Source organism: Macrotis lagotis, chromosome 2, assembly GCF_037893015.1.
Source record: "Macrotis lagotis isolate mMagLag1 chromosome 2, bilby.v1.9.chrom.fasta, whole genome shotgun sequence".
NCBI lineage: Eukaryota > Metazoa > Chordata > Mammalia > Peramelemorphia > Peramelidae > Macrotis > Macrotis lagotis.
Window position 1 is genome coordinate 279,831,545 of NC_133659.1, and position 18,092 is coordinate 279,849,636.

Sequence of the window (18,092 nt, forward strand, 5' to 3'; positions counted from 1 at the left end):
AGATCAAATGAAATAATAATTGTAAAGTGTTAAGCAGAGTGCCTGCCACATAGTAAATTCTATATAAATGTTAACTATTATTATTGATTAAAATATTCTAGAAACTCCAAATTAATTTGTAATCAATGAATTTGCAGAATACTTAATATTCCTTTGGAAAAGATAATTTAATAATAGTGGTTTTTTCCACTGTGAAGAAAGATTTTATTTTGAGTTTTATAATTCCCCCCATTCATGCTTCCCTACCCCTACCCCCCACAGAAGGCATTCTGTTAGTCTTTACATTGGTTCCATGTTATACATTTATCTCAGTTGAATATGGTGACAGAGAAATCATATCCTTAAGGAAGAAAAATAAAGTATGAAAGAGTAAAATTACATAATATAATCCCCCCCCCAATTTGACCGTAATCTTTGATCTTTGTTCAAAGTCCATAATTCTTTCTCTGGATGCAGATGATATTCTCCATTGCAGACAGCCCAAAATTGTCCCTGATTGTTGCACTGATGGAATGAACAAGTCCATCAAGGTTGATCATCACCCCCATGTTGCTGTTAGGGTGTACAATGTACTTCTCATTCTGCTCAAATCTCTCAGCATCAGTTCATGCAAATCCTTCCAGGCTTCCCTGGATTCCCATCCCTCCTGGTTTCTAATAGAACAATAGTGTTCCATGATATACATACATATAGCACAGTTTGTTAAGCCATTCCCCAATTGAAGGCCATTCACTGAATTTCCAATTCTTTGCCACCACAAACAGGGCTGCTATGAATATTTTTGTACAAGTGATGTTTTTATGCTTTATCATCATCTCTTCAGGGTAATAGACCCGGTAGTGGTATTGCTGAATCAAAGGGTATGCACATTTCTATTGCCCTTTGGGCATAATTCCAAATTGCTCTCCAGAAAGGTTGGATGAGTTCACAGCTCCACCAACAATGTATTAGTGTCCCAGATTTCCCACATCCCTTCCACCATTGATTGTGGTCCTTTCTGGTCATATTGGTCTGTCTGAGAGGCGTGAGGTGGTATCTCAGAGATGCTTTAATTTGCATTTCTTTAATAAGTAATGTGAATGATAGTATTTATGTAACTTTTAAAGGTTCATAAAGTGCTTTTCATATCTCCTTTGATCCCCCTATCACCCAGTGAGGGTAGATGCTAATTATTTTTGTCATTTGTTATTGTTGTTGTTTCAGTCATGTCTGATTCTTCATGAGCCGTTTGGGGTTTTCTTGGCAAAGATACTGAAGTGGATTGCCATTTCTTTTTCCAACTCATTTTACAAATAATCAGAGTTAAGTGACTTGCCCAGCATCATACAGCTAATAAGTGTCTGAGACCAAATATGAACTCAAGATAAGTATTTCTGACTTCAGGCTTGACACTGTATCCACTTCATACCTATCTGCCACTGTCATTTCAAAGGTGAGGAAACTGAGACTGAGTTTGCATGTTTTTTTCAAGATCTCAGAGCAAGATTTGAACTTAGGTCCCCTTTAATTCAAATAAATTAATCTTTATTTTCTTTTGTACATATGAATGATAAAATCTAGAATTTATTTCCTGTCATATTGAATAGGAGAACCAGGAAGGTTCTTGACCAGTTAGGGTATAGATGCAATGAAAACCCTGGAGTAAAGTCCTTTCTTCCATTGTGAGGATCAAATGAAATAATAGTTGTAAAGTTGTCTTTTCTAGGTCTCCTTATTTTCAGTGCCTTCCTTCTGAGAATATCCTCCTTTCTAAGCTGTGTATATATGTATATATATATATATGTCTCATTTGTATATAGCTACTTTCATGTTATCTAGCTACTTTCATGTTATCTACTGCATTGCGCTTTGAGTTCTTTGAAAGATGGGGTTTTTTGGGGGGTGGGTGTGGGAATTTGTTTCCCTAGCATTTATATAGTGTCTAACTCAAGAACAGATATTTAATAAATGCTAGTTGACTTACTGACCCGTCAAAGGATCTAGATTCAAATTCTGGCTTAGTCATGAACCATTTGGATAACTTTTTTAACCTCTTCATCTTAGTTGGATCAGATGAGTTTTCAGCTTCCTTTTAACTCTAACACTGGCATCTTTGTATTACCTCACAATATCTTGTTAAGAATAGGTAGTCTAATATTTGCTGAATGAAATGATCAAGACTCCCAGGTTCTTCTTTGTGGTGGAAGTATCTGGGTAAAAGGTGCAGGAATGATGTAGGCAAGACAAAGTACAAACAGAATCCCCAAACTAGAAAGTTTTGCAGAGGAGCTCCATCTCCTCAACAAAGACTGGGAGAATGGAATAGGGAATGAGGAGACAACAGAAGCAAAACTTTGCAGCTTTCAAAATCACACAAGCTAAATAAAGTAACTAAGTCAGGATGACGATAGGAGAAAAGGAGAAGAAAGGTGGTAAAATCTCAAACTGCATTTCTGCTAGACAGTAAGGGTGAGGACAAAAAGCAATGTTAAAAGTGAAAATGACCTAGAGTCCCTTTAGGGGACTAGCAGTGGCTTAATAAGAGAAAAGACTTAAAAAGTGGACAGTAACTGGATAAAAAGGCACCCTTCCCATGCCTGCCAGGCTTGACATCTTCCAAATGTTCCTTCTAACCACTCTGACAATCCACAGAAGTCTAGAAATGGGTAAGCAAGGTGGGTAAAAGACCAGTCTCCAGCAAAAGGGAAGAATCAGCAAACTGTCTTATAGAAAAGGGGGCATTTAGGACAGCTCCATCAAGGAAGGGTGTAAACTATAGGAAATTAAGGTCTAAGGATAGATTTCTAAGCTTTGATTTCTACCCCCCCTCCAAGAAGGACTGACTCTGAAGTCACTAACAATGGCCTGAGATTCAAATTTATTCTTATAGAATTGTGGTCTCTCAGGAAGACTCGGAAATGTTAAAAGTCAGGGGTCTCAAAAAGGGTGGCAGTGGATAGAGCCCTGGATTAGTACCTGGGTTCAAATCAGGCCTCAGACGCTAAATAATTACCTAGCTGTGTGGCCTTGGGCAAGTCATTTAACCCCATTTGCCTTGCAAAAACCTAAAATAAAAAAATCCAAAGCCCTGAAGAAGAGAATGAAGATCTTGGTTTCTTCCCTCCACCCCCTGTTGCCCCCATTCACCCAACTCCACTTTTCCCTAGATGTCCAGGTTGAGATTACTTAACTCTCAGCAGAGGACATCCATACATTCTTGGAGGGTCCTACAATAAAGCAAATGTTTTCCTATTCTCAAGCTTCAGTGGGCACTGGGATGATTCAGGCACGAATGTTCTGAATTCTGTCTTTGGAAGGGTTTGAGAAGAAAACCACTGACATTAAAAAGAAAAGAGTCTGGCATCCAGGAAAACTTCCCAAAGTTCAGGGGTGTGAGAGAGAATGAACCCATTACACATTATATAGTAGGTTATTGTTAAATTTAGGGGGCAGCTAGGTGGTAAAGTGACTTAAGTACTGGATGTGGAGTCAGGAAGACTTGAGTTTAGATCTGGCCACAGACACACTTAATTAGCTATATGACCTTACATAAATCACTTGACCCTATTTACCTCAGTTTCCTTATTTGTAAAATGAACTAGAGAAGGAAATGGCAAAACTCTCCAGTGTCTTTACCAAGAAAACCCCAAATGGGGTCACCAAGAGTCTGGACAGCACTGAAATGACCAAACAACAACAGATCTCCAATTGTCTTTATCCAATAATTTAACTAGGGATCCTTGTTAACTGTTCTGTGCCTCTCCTCAATTCCTCTCAACCAGAGCTCTAAGGTTTTTTTTTTTTTAATCGTGGGGTGATATTTTTTTGCAGTTTTTGGCCTTGCCAAATAAGTACACAAAAGGTTCTTGGCCCAGAAACAGGAAAAAGAGGAGGAATGAGCATTTATTAAGTGCCTACGGTGCTCCAGATACCATGGTCAGTGGGTACTTCACAATGATTACTTTATTCAATCCTTGCAACAAGTTAATAAAAACTAAGATTTAAATGGCACACCCTCTGTGATTGGCACAATGCCAAGTGATTAGAAACAATAACAACATTCCCTATGTGACAAGCACCATCCTCAGAAGGAATTGGGGAAGCAGAGGCAGATGGCAACGCCTTGCCCAGTGGTGGTTGTGGCGGCATGTGCTCTCCTTCTGTGGGTGAGGTGTTCAGTTTCTCACAGATACCCAGAACTCCCTGGTATGTTGATGAGGGTCACAGCATTGGTGGAGCGGAGCTCCATGAGACTCCGCAACTCCTGAAGGGTGTAGCCAAAGTCCATGGTCAGGTCCTCAACATCCATGAGTCAGTTGGGTGGATCTGTGAGCTCTTCTGCACGGTTTTGGAAGTTGTGGTTCTGGCTTGGGGGCAGTAGCTGCAGGGGCAGGGGATGGGCTCTGGCTCAGATCAGGCAAGGGAGGCCTTCCTCCTCAAAGGGCAGGCCAGGAGGAGGGAGGTTTCCTGGAGACCAGAGGCACCTGGAGTTGCAGAGTGAGAGAAAGGAGAGAGGGAGGGAAAGCAATCAGTGCAGGAGCTCTGAGCAAAACCAGGCCCAAGATGGGGTCTTGTGACCTGAGATGGGAGAGCAGCATTCTGGGGATGCAGCAGTGATGAAGTCCCCCTGCCTACAAATCTTATTTCAATCTAGGCCTCACAGCAACCTGGGAAGTCCGATTTCCTTAATTTGCTGGAGGCACAGAGAGTGTACAATGACTTGCTTGTGGATCTAGTTCAGTTAAAAACTCAGGTCTTCATGACTCTAGGCCCTGTGACACTGGCACTTGGGGAAAAGAAAGCTTGTGATTCAGCTCTTTCCCTCCCTTTCCCTCTCTCCCCCATCACTAATATTCTCTGGGCATTTTATCTGCCCTTTCCTCTGATTTTTTTAAAATTTATTTTTATTAAAGATATTATTTGAATTTTACAATTTCCCCCCATCTTGCTCCCCCCCCCCCCCCCCCACGGAAAGCACTCTGTCAGTCTTTACTTTGTTTTCATGTTGTACCTTGATCCAATTTGGGTGTGATGAAAGAGAAATCATATCCTTAAAGAAGAGAATAGAAGTCTCAGAGGTAACAAGATCAGACAATAAGATATCTGTTTTTTTTTCTAAATTAAAGGGAATAGTCCTTGCACTTTGTTCAAATTCCACAGCTCCTTATCTGGATACAGATGACGCTCTCCTTTGCAGACAGCCCAATATTGTTCCCAATTGTTGCACTGATGGAATGAGCAAGTCCTTCAAGGTTGAGCATCACTAACATGTTGCTGTTTGGATGTACAGTGTTTTTCTGGTTCTGCTCATCTAACTCAGCATCAGCTCATGCAAATCCCTCCAGGCTTCCCTGAAATCCCATCCCTCCTGGTTTCTAATAGAACAATAGTGTTCCATGACATACATATACCACAGTTTGCTAAGCCATTCTCCAATTGAAGGACATTTACTTGATTTCCAAGTCTTTTCCACTACAAACAGGGCTGCTATAAATATTTTTGTATAAGTAATGTTTTTACCCTTTTCCTTCATCTCTTCAGGGTATAGACCCAGTAGTAGTATTGCTGGGTCAAAGGGTATGCACATTTTTGTTGCCCTTTGGGCATAGTTCCAAATAGCTCTCCAGAAGGGTTGAATGAGTTCACAGCTCCACCAACAGTGTAGTAGTGTCCTAGATTTCCCACAACCCTTCCAACAATGATCATCATCCTTTCTGGTCATATTGGCTAATCTGAGAGGTGTGAGGTGGTACCTCAGAGAAGCTTTAATTTGCATTTCTCTAATAATTAATGATTTAGAGCATTTTTTCATATGGCTATGGATTGCTTTGATCTCATCTGTAAATTGCCTTTGCATATCCTTTGACCATTTGCCAATTGGGGAATGGCTTTTGGTTTTAAAAATATGACTCGGTTCTCTGTATATTTTAGAAATGAGTCCTTTGTCAGAATCATTGGTTGTAAAGATTTTTTCCCAATTTACTACATTTCTTTTGATCTTGGTTATATTGGTTTTATCTGTGCAAAACCTTTTTAATTTAATGTAATCTAAATCATCTAATTTGTTTTTGGTGATGTTCTCCAACTCTTCCTTAGTCATAAACTGCTCCCCTTTCCATAGATCTGACAGGTAGACTAGTCCTTGATCTTCTAATTTGCTTATAGTATTGTTTTTTATGTCTATGTCCTGTAACCATTTGGATCTTATCTTGGTAAAGGGTGCGAGGTGTTGGGTCTAATCTAAGTTTCTTCCATACTAACTTCCAATTATCCCAGTAATTTTTATCAAAGGAGTTTTTATCCCAATGGCCGGACTCTTTGGGTTTATCAAACAGCAGATTACTATAATCATCTCTTGCTTTTGTACCTAGTCTATTCCACTGGTCCACCAATCTATTTCTTAGCCAATACCAAACAGTTTTGATGACTGATGCTTTATAATATAATTTTAGATCAGGTAGGGCTAAGCCACCTTCTTTTGCACTTTTTTTCATTAAGCTCCTGGCAATTCTTGACTTTTTATTTCTCCATATAAATTTACTTAGAATTTTTTCTAACTTGTTAAAGTAATTTTTTGGAATTATGATTGGTAGGGCACTAGTTTAGTCTTGGTAGAATTGTCATTTTTATTATATTATCTCTACCTATCCATGAGCAGTTGATATTTGCCCAGTTATTTAAATCTGATTTAATTTGTGTGAGAAGTGTTTTACAATTGTTTTCAAAAAGATTCTGAGTCTGTCTTGGCAAATAGACTCCCAAATATTTTATATTGTCTGAGGTTACTTTGAATGGGCTTTTTCTTTCTAGCTCTTCCTGCTGTTTCTTGCTAGACATATATAGAAAAGTTTAGGATTTATGAGGGTTTATTTTATAACCTTCAACTTTGCTAAAATTGCTAATTGTTTCCAGTAGTTTTTTGGATGATTTCTTGGGATTCTCTAGGTAGACCATCATGTCATCTGCAAAGAGTGAGAGTTTTGTCTCTTCCTTCCTAATTCTAATTCGTTCAATTTCTTTTTCTTCTCTAATTGCTGATGCTAACATTTCTAATACAATATTGAATAGTAGTGGTGATGATGGGCATCCTTGTTTCACCCCTGATCTTATTGGGAATGCCTCTAGCCTCTCCCCCATTGAATATAATGCTTGTTGATGGTTTCAGATAGATACTGCTAATTATTTTAAAGAACAGTCCATTTATTCCTACACTCTCTAGTGTTTTCAATAGGAATGGATGCTGTATTTTGTCAAAAGCTTTTTCAGCTTCTATTGATATGATCATATGGTTTCTGATAGGTTTGTTATTGATATAATTGAGTATATTAACAGTTTTCCTAATATTGAAGCAACCCTGCATTACTGGAATAAATCCTACTTGATCATGATGTATTATCCTAGTGATGACTTGTAATCAGTTTGCTAAGATTTTATTTAGGATTTTTGCATCTATATTCATCAGGGAAATAGGTCTATAATTTTGTTTCTCTGTTTTAACTCTTCCTGGTTTAGGTAACAGTACCATACTGGTTTCATAGAAAGAGTTAGGCAGAGTTCCATCTTTCCCTATTTTTCCAAAGAGTTTATATAGGATTGGAACCAATTGTTCCTTAAATGTTTGGTAGAATTCACTTGTGAATCCATTAGGCCCTAGAGATTTTTTTTTTTAGGGAGTTCAATAATGGCTTGTTGAATTTCTTTTTCTGAGATAGGGTTGCTTAGGTATTTAATCTCATCTTCATTTAACCTGGGTAACTTATATTTTTGTAAATATTCATCCATTTCACTTAGATTATCAAATTTATTGGCATAGAGTTGGGCAAAATAATTTCAAATTATGACTTTAATTTCCTCCTCATTGGTGGTGAGTTCACCTTTTTCATTTATGATACTAGCAATTTGGTTTTCTTCTTTCTTTTTGTAAATCAAATTGACCAGTTGTTTATCAATTTTATTGGGTTTTTTTTCATAATACCAACTTTTGGTTTTATTAATTCAATATTTTTTTTTTGCTTTTGATTTTATTAATTTCTCCTTAATTTTTAGAATTTCTAATTTGGTATTTAATTGGGGATTTTTGATTTGTTCTTTCTCTAATTTTTTTAGTTGCATGTTTAGTTCATTGCCTCTTTCTCCAATTTATTCATATAAGCATTTAGAGCTATAATATATCCCCTGAGAGTTGCTTTGAATGAATCCCATAGGTTTTGGTATGTTGTTTCATTATTATCATTATCTAGGATAAAATAGTTAATTCTTTCTATAATTTGTTTTTTGGTCCACTCATTTTTTAAGATGAGGTTATTCAGTTTACAGTTTGTTCTGGGTCTATATCTCCTTGGCCCATTATTGCATATAACTTTTATTGCATTGTGATCTGAGAAAGGTGTATTAACTATTTTTGCCTTTCTTCAGTTGATCATTAGGTTTTTATGTCCTAGTACATGGTCAATTTTTGTATAAGTTCCATGTACTGCAGAGAAAAAGGTATATTCCTTTCTATCCCCATTCAGTTTCCTCCATAAGTCTACCATATTTAATTTTTCTAACAATCTATTTACCTCCTTAACTTCTTTCTTGTTTGTTTTATGATTCAATTTATCTAGATCTGAGAGCAGGAGGTTGAGGTCTCCTACTAGTAGAGTTTTGCTATGTATGTCTTCTTGTAGTTCTTTCAGCTTCTCCTCTAAAAATTTGGGTGCTGTCCCACTGGGTGCATATATATATTCAATATTGAAATGTCTTTATTGTCTATGGTACCTTTTAGGAGGATAAAGTTTCCTTTCTTATCTCTTTTAACGCTATCTATTTTTGCTGCTGCTTTGTCTGAGATAAGGATTGCTACCCCTGCTTTTTTTACTTCAGCTGAAGCAAAATATATTTTGCTCCAACCTTTTATCTTTACTCTATATGTATCTCTCTGCTTCAAATGAGTTTCTTGCAAGCAGCATATTGTAGGATTCTTGTTTTTATTCCACTCTGCTATTTGCTTACGTTTTAAGGGAGAGTTCATCCCATTCACATTCAAGGTTATGATTACTAATTCTTTATTGCCCTCCATGCTATCTTCCCTCTGTTTGTATTTTTCCCCCTTTCTCCCCCCTTTATCCATATTCCCAAGTATTTTGTTTCTGTATACCACCCACTTCAGTGTGTTTGCACTCCTATATCACACCCTTCCCTTTCTTTCCCCCTTTCCCTTTTCCCCTTCCCTTCCTTTTGTTATTTCCCCCTTTTCCCCCACTCCTCTTCCCTTTCTCCATCTCCCCCTCCCCTTTTAACTGAGTATGTGTAGACTGACTTTAAGCAAAGTCTGATGAGAAGAAGATTCAGGTGTTTCTCCTCTGCTCCCTTCTTCCCCTGTATTACCATAGGTGTTTTTGTACCTCTTAGTGTAATGAGATTTACCCTATTCAATCCCCTCCCTCCTCCAATCTCTTTCCTGTCCCCCTTTTTAAGGAGGTAGTGTTTTTTTAGATCATTCTATCTAAGCCATAGAAAATTCTGAGTGTTTGTCCCTTCTAGTTCAGTATATTCTATTGAATAGAGTCAAAATTCCTAAGAATTATTAGAGTCTTTCTCCCAAGTGGGGTTAAAGCCAGTTACATCCCATTAGATAGCAATCTCATGGATAGGTCATGAATGTCCATCATTTCTTGTTAGGTGTATTCTCTCTGTTAGATTTACAATTCTCAAGATTTATGAGAATCTCCCCCCCCCCACTTGCTGGGATTTAGCCAGTTTCAACTTACTGGATTGCATTTTTTTTTCCTTTTACCACCTCTGTTTTTTTTAACCTTTTCATGTGTCTCTTGAACCTCCTGTTTGATGTCCAAATTTTCTGTTTAGCTCTGGTCTTTTCATCAGAAATTTTTGGAATTCTTCCATTTCATTAAATGTCTATCTTTTTCCCTGGAAGAGAAGGCTCAGCTTTGCAGGAACATAGATTCTTGGCTGCATTCCAAGCTCCCATGCTCTTCAAAATATCTCGTTCCAGGGCCTTTGATCCCTTAATGTTGATGCAGCCAGGTCCTGCGCAATCCTTACTGTGGCTCCATGATATTTAAATTGTTTCTTTCTGGCTGCTTGCAGGATTTTCTCTTTTATCTGATAGTTCTGGAGTTTGGCCACAACATTCCTTGGTGTTTTCATTTTAGGATCTTTTTCTGGTGGGGATCGATGTACTCTTTCAATAACTACTTTGCCCTCCAGTTCCATGATATCAGGGCAGTTTTCCATCACTAGATCCTGTAATATTAAGTCCAGGCTTTTTTTTCTCTTCAATGTTTTCAGGAAGTCCTATAATTTTCAAGTTGCCCCTCCTCGATCTATTCTCAAGGTCAGTGGTTTTGTTGATGAGGTATTTTACATTTGCTTCTATTTTTTCTATTTTTTGATTTTGTTCAACTGGCTTTTGCTGTCTCATGGAGTCATTAGTTTCTGTAGTCTCTATTCTTGTTTTGGGGGAGAAGTTTTCTTCATTAACCTTTTGCAACTCCTTTTCCAATTGGTCAATTCTACTTTTGAAAGAGCTTTCCATTTGACCAATTGAGGTTTTGAGAGAATTAATTTCTTTTTGCATTTGCCCATTTGAGGATCTGAGAGAATTATTCTCATTTTGTATTTGTCCAATTGTACTTTCTAAGGTTTTGCTTTCTTGTTGCAAGGTATTAATTGTGTCTCCCCAATTTTTAAGCTCCTTCCTTATTTCTTCGATGAAGTCTTTCTGTGCTGGAGACCAGATTGTATTCTCCTCAGAGGTCCTAGGTCTCTCTGAGTTAGGGTCTTTCCCTTCCAGGAATTTTTCTATGGATCCACCTTTCCGCTGACCCTTCATTTTGCTAAGACCTTGAGTTGTGGGGTGGGGTGCTGGTTCATTGGGGCTTGGGATAGCTAAGGGCTTTACTCTCTGATTGCAGTTTCTCTGCTTGGCCAGTAGGAGGTGTTGCTCGCTTTCTCTGGAGTGTCTGTGACCTTGGCTGAGGCCTTCTCTCTTTGCTTGAAGGGAGAAGTTGAAGATATTGAATTCTTTTGCCTGAAATCAATGGTGGGCTTTACCCTGGCCTGAGGTCATTCCTCAGCTGGGCTGGTTGTTCTGCTGACACACCTTGACCTGAGGCAGAAGTAGTTTGTATTTGTTTGTTTGGGAGGAGGTCTGAGTTGTAAGGGGATCAGAGGAACCCAGGATGGTGTCTGCAGCTCTCCTGCACCAGAACCCTTCCCCCAGCTCGGTCCCCAAGCTCCAGGGGGGCAGCACCAACAGCAGCGCCTCTGCTCCCCCTGTGGACCCAAGCCCTAGTCGTCCAGCCCCACCGCTGATCCAGTAGGTCCGGCTCGAGCCCTCAGACCTTCGGTTCCAATTCAGCTGTTAATCTGGTTGATCGGGGCTGATCCTCCCTCTGAGCTCAGACTCACCTGCCCGAATTTGGCCAAAGCTGCTGCTGGAGACAAATCCTGAAGTAGATGTTCTTTCTCCTGGCTTTTCTTTCTGGGTTTTGTGGGTCAGATTTCTTTTAAGAGGTTGTTTCATGTGATAGATGGGGAAGAGATCAGGAGACTTTAGACCTGTGCCTGTCTTCTCTCTGCCATCTTCGCTGGAAGTACTTTTCCTCTGATTTTTAGAGGTGAGAAGAGACAAATCATGGTAGGAAGCTTCCCCTAGGACTCTCAACATACAGGCAGGTAAGAGCTCAGACACATCTATACACACACACAACCCAGCCAGTCCCTACCCCTTTGGAGGGTCTAAGTAAAAGGTCTATGTTCAGGCAGTTACTAGCAGTTAAAGATACAGGGGAGGTGTCTGTCTTAAGAGAAGATAGAAGATAGAAGAATCAAAGAGAGGGAGAGACAGTCCATTTAGACCCTTACAAGTCAGAGTAGGCTGGGGCAATAGAGATCAAATGTTTATCAATTTAGATATGCATGTACAAAGGGGAGGTGGAGAATGAGTTAGTCTCAACTGCCTTGGAATGAGCACAGCCAAGAATTCTCCACAAATCCACTCAGTAATTCAACCTTAGGAAATTCCATGCTATGTGTAGGGAAAGAGGGTCCTGGAAGTCAGGAGACCTAGGCTAGAAGCTCTAGCTCTGTCATGTATTAACCATGTGTTCCAACAGAAGTCATTTCACTACTGGGTCAAAGTTTATGGCTCTGCAAAAAAAGATTAATATATAACTTTCCTTTTGTTTTTTAGAAAGACTTTTGAGTTTTACAATTTTTTCCCCCACTCTTGCTTCCCTCCCCCAACCCCCACAGAAGGCATTCTGTTAGTCTTTACATTGTTTCCATGGTATACATTGATCTCATTTGAATGTGATGAGAGAGAAATCATATCCTTAAGGTAGAAAAATAAAGTATAAGAGATAGCAAAATTACATAATACTATAACAGTTTTTTTTCTAAATTGAAGGTAATAGTCTTTGGTCTTTCTTTAAACTCCACAATTCTTTGTCTGGATACAGATGGTATTCTCCATTGCAGACAGCCCAAAATTGTCCCTGGTTGTTGTACTAATGGAATGAGCAAGTCCATCAAGGTTGATCATCACCCCCATGTTGCTGTTAGGGTGTACAATGTTTTTCTGGTTCTGCTTATCTCACTCAGCATCAATTCATGCAAATCCCTCCAGGCTTCCCTGAATTCCCAACACTCCTGATTTCTAATAGAATAATAATGTTACATGACATATACCACAGTTTATTGAGCCATTCCCCAACTGAGAGGCAAGACATAAAAACCTGAGCTGGATTCCAAGTTCAAGTAGCAAGCAGATACATAATATGTTGAGCCAGCTAGGAGACTCTGCCTATACTGGGAATTGGTTTGAGCTGCATAGTTGAGAAGCAACACATCTCTTTTTTTTAGATCCTAGATTTTTAGAAAAGTAGGAAAATGATTGGACCTCTAGCCCTCCTCTGTGTTTCCCTTTTTCCAGAAAATGGAAAAAAGGTTGAGTTTTGTGGAGAGTCAGCTAAGCTGATCCCATACAGTGTTTCACAGTAGCCCTGGTATGGGCCTGCTCTGATCAGACTGAGGTGTGTTTGATTTATACCCCACTATGAGGGTTGTAAAGGAAGGCCGTTTGGTGTATGTCCAATTGACATGCTTGCCTACCTATAAATTGATGAGAATTAAAATACTAGGGGAAACTTGGTTCCAAGAAAAGTCCCCCCCTACTGTGTTCTTGTCCCTTGGGAGGAATTAGATTTGACAAAAACTAAACACCTGAGCTCCTGGAAATTATCCTTGGGTGGTATTCTCTTTCTCTTTGAAATACTTGCTCTCATTCTCTGGGGCCCCCACCCTCTGCAGAGGGAGGGGGAGGGAGAAGGAAAATCTTCCTTTTTAGAACTTTGAAACTCAACCTTTATCTCAGATGGAATGCATGCTTCACTGCAGGAAGGGTAAGAACCCCCAAAACTTGTTTTGGCTTCATTGTTGAAAATAGGGGACTCCCATGCCTTCTTCCTGGTTTGGGGAGGAGAGAGGGAAAGGACCATCTTATTCTTAGGCTGTATGTGTTTATCAATTCCAACCCCCATTTAGCTGGACTAAGAAAAATCCCACCCTTGGGAGGGGGAAGGGAAATGGGCAGATTGATTGGGAAGCCTATGGTCAATTGGTTAAGAAAAAGATAACATTTTCTGTGACTAGGAAATTCAGATTTCATCGTTTAAACCTGTGCTAATAACTAATATTTCTGTAATAGAGTAACTGGATTTGAATTTTATAAAGTTACTTAAGAATGCATTCAACTTTAACTATTGAGTGGCTATTTCAAGATCTTAATGAATATATATATATATATATAGATATAGATATAGATATAGATATAGATATATACACACACATACATATATATGAGGTTCCTCAAGAAATTCTGATTGATTCTAAAAGTTATTTTTTTGACTGGTCTTAATTGGTACATTCAAAAAATATAATATAAACATATGTGTGTATATATTATGTACATGTGTATGTAAACATCAATAGGGCGTTTTCACATCTCTCTACTGGCCTGGAGAGGTGAGAAAATGTTTCTATATTCAGAGATCTGGTGCTAGTTAGGGTATCAATCTCAACTTGGTAAATTTGATACAAAAGGGTTGTCTGTCTAAACTCTTGTTTCTTTGTGTGTGTTTGTGTGTATGTGTGTAATCCAGATCTGAAATAGTTACAATTACCTGACTTAAATGTTACTCCTTTTAATTCAGGTTTTGAATTTAATTGCTTAAAAAGGTCTAATTTTAAGTAATTAATGAAGTTGAATCTGAGCCTATCCCTTTATACCATTTGAAAGTTTGTAAGTGACAAAGTTTGTGAAAGGATTTCATCTGCCTTCAAGAAACTTTGAAAAGAGGGCTGGAAGGCCTTTGGGAGGAAAAGGGCACCACCTTGTGTTTAAAGAAAGAAAAAAACTATCAGAGCAATTTAGTCACCTAAGTTTTGGGACAAGTCTTAAGAATTTGTGTGTGTTGTTAAGAAGGAAAATATTTATTGGGATAAATTATATGTCAAGGAATTTGGGAATATTGTATCATATATAATTTACTGATTTCTTTTGGGAAAGTGATATTGTATTAAATTTTGTAATCTGCTTTTGTTTTGATGTTAAATTGATATATATTGTCACCAATCTCACAAGGTCTTTTGTTGGTAAAGGAAGAAACTTCAGGAAATACTAACAGAGTTTGGTTCTCTTGTGAACATGCAAGTTATTTGAATACTGTAATGGTAAGCCTGGAATTAACATGTTATTGCTTTGGAGGGGTAGTAAGGGAAATATCATAAATTATGACTCCCTTCTGGGATAAATCTGTGGATTCATGCATAACACATGTTGTTAATTGATTTAAATACATGGTTGTTTTTACTGTTGTTTAACTGCATTGGAATCAATAACACATGTTAGAAATTTAAAGTTACCCAAGATGTTCTAATGGTTTAAAGAATTCTGAAAGTAATGCTTTCTATTCTGAAGATGGCTAGTAATTAAAAGTTTATGTATAGAAATTTCTAACTATGTATTTAAACTGGACCTAAACTGTAGTTATTTGTTTTGAGGGAAAAGTACCTGTGTTGCATGAGGAAGATAAAATAATGATTTGAAATTTTCTGTGGCAATCTCTAGCCAATTGTTATGTGAGAAGTATGGAGATGATGGACTTCCTCTTAGCCAGATCTTTAGTCACTATACATTTAAGAAATATGAATTAGAATAATTGTTTTTACATCTCAAAAATCTGTTTATTGCATTCCATTTACAGCACTGTCCTTAGGTACATGAGCAACAATTATGTATATGATTCAATTATATATGATTCAATATTCCCAAATTCCTTGACATATAAGTTATCCCAATTATATTTTTCTTCTTAATAACACACACAAATTCTCTCCTCATTGGATTGTCTATTTTCCCTCCAAATCTCTTATATCAAGATACAGCTTGGCACACTTCTGGTTCTCCTTAGTGCTGAAGCACATGAAGCTCTGGTTATAGGTAATTGCTATATTACAACATATTGATCTGCCTGACATCAGCTATGATAAAATAGAAAGACAAAATACCAATGAAGCCATTTAGCCCTATGGGGTTTGATGTTAAATGATGATGGAGTAAGTGACCTTTGAAAGAACGACCCTAGGGGAGGCTAGGTGGTGCAGTGGATAAGCACTGGCCCTGGAGTCAGGAGTACCTGCATTCAAATCTGGCCTCAGACACTTAATAATTACCTAGCTGTGAGCCCTTGGGCAAGCCACTCAACCCCACTGCCTAGCAAAAACCTTAAAAAAAAAAGGGTAGGATTCTTTTAACAGTTCTCTTACCTGGCTCATTGAAAAATATTGTCTGTATAAGGGAATATGTCCTTGTGTCCCTCTCTGCTCTGTAATAGCAAATTGCCATGATCATTCTAGGTGCATCATAATTAAGTATGAGAGTGAGCCAGTGGATCAGGATAATGCCTATTGCCATGTTAACAACTTTAAAGGAGAGATCCATTCTTCAACTAGAAATTTTGTTCATTCTAAACATGACTAAAATTAAAATAGAAAATTTTCTTGCTAATTACTTTCTGGACATGTGTAGTACTTAAAATGCCTTTTCAGTACATTTTTTATACTATTTTTGAGCTTTTGTTTTCTACTTATGTGGTATCCATTAATGAATCTGTTATATCGGAACCCATGTTCTTATAAAAGGTTATTTTGATACTGGCTTAGGATCATAAAGCATAATTCTTGCCCCTTATAGACCTTCTAGTTTTTTTTTTTACTAATTATTGGACCTTTGCAGCTTTGTTAAATAGCCTTCTCTGTTACAATATCTCTGGTTTTTGCTTGCTCAGTTTTTTCCCTTGAGTTTTATTTCTCTTAGCTGTATAGTTCCAAGACCAGCCTCTGCAGGATGCCAACCAGATATGCCAGCCAATGGTTCTCTTTGACCCTACCTCAGTGAAGCCCTCATTGTAGTACATTCATCTCCAAATGGACTCTGAAAGGCCCAGAAGAATCTGGTCCTGAATAATTTTGAGGGGGGAATAATACAGGGGAAAGATGAAGAGAATTGTGAATGCAGAAATTGGATGGGGTTGACTACTACCTATTCTTGAGATGTAAAATGACTTGAAATAGAGAATTGTGATTGTAATAGAAACAATTACAATCTCAAATGCTGCTTGGTTGGAGACCCTTCCCATTCTTGATGGACCATTGATTTATTGTTTAATATAAAATTTGTATCCTGATCTTAGGTATTACCCTGTATCCCTGGTAGTAAGAGAAAGGAAGTTCACCTCTTGCCCTCTGGATGAGAGGCAAGACATAAAAACCTGAACTGGACTCCAGCTCAGGGCCACAGTGTTCTCTACCAATCTGTGGCTCAGCTAACACTGCTTGGCTGTTCTTTTATCTCTGTCTCTGTCTTTCTCTGTCTCTCTCTGTATCTCCCTGCCTCTCTCTCCCTCCCTCCTCCCCCTAGCCCTTCCTATGTCTAGTAATTTTTATTTTATTTCCACCCATGCTTCCCTGAGTCTGAATGATGATTCCTCATAGGCAGAACTGAACCCAAGTAGCCAGCAGCTACAAAAGGAGTAGCAAATTGTACATAGTAGAGTTGCAGATTCATGTGCAATCATTTTTATTATACTATATATAGAAATGATTGTTTTACTTCATAAATTAAAATAATATTTAAAAAATCTTGGAAGCATGTAAGGATGACCAAACCTACACATCCCCAAACCCCATAAAAAATTCTAACCACAGACATCAGAGTCAGATATTCTCATGAACAGTTCACCACCACAAGTAGGTGCACAGTGCTTAGATCCCTAGAATTGATTCAGGGAATTATGAAAATATGATAAAGGGAGTTATGAATACAGGAGATTTGTAATTAGAAACAGATTTTGTTAAACTTTGTAAAAGTGTTTCTGCTCCTGAGATGTAAATTGACTCCTATTGTTCCATTGTTAAATGTAAAATTTTGAGCCTCTCCTCATTCCCCCCCCTCTCCCCTCCCAATTTTCAACCATTTCCTCCTATATTAAATCCTGAGTAGTTTTAAATCCCAGGAATGCACATGAATTCTTTCACCATTCAAAATTCTCAGTCTTAAATTTGGTGACACCAAAACCCTGGCAATATTTTGGTGAACCACGATGGGACATTCAATCTCCCAGAATTTCCTCAGACTTCTGGGAGGTGAGAGAAACTCTGAACTAGGCTACATTTTCCAGATCAGGTCAAATTGGATTCTTAGGAAAAACCCCTTCTCTCTGTCCCCATTCTTGCTCCCAATGAGTTGTCAGGGAAGGGTGATTGTGAGGTCTAGTCATTTGAGTGAGACTGTGGTTTGGGTTTGATTAGCTGATAACTTGGGATGCCAGTATTGGGGTCACCCTTGTCTATGTTGGGCACTGCCCATAAAGGGTGTGCTGCATTGGGTGTAGCCTAGTTAGAGGCCAGCTGTGTTTTGGGCAATGACTGGTGAAGGCGAACTCTGAGGTAAGTTATAGCCTTTAGAGGCCTTTTGGAATAGCATGACTAGTATCTAGCATTCCTAGAGTACACTGAGAAGGACCTTTTTTTGACTAAGAGTTTTC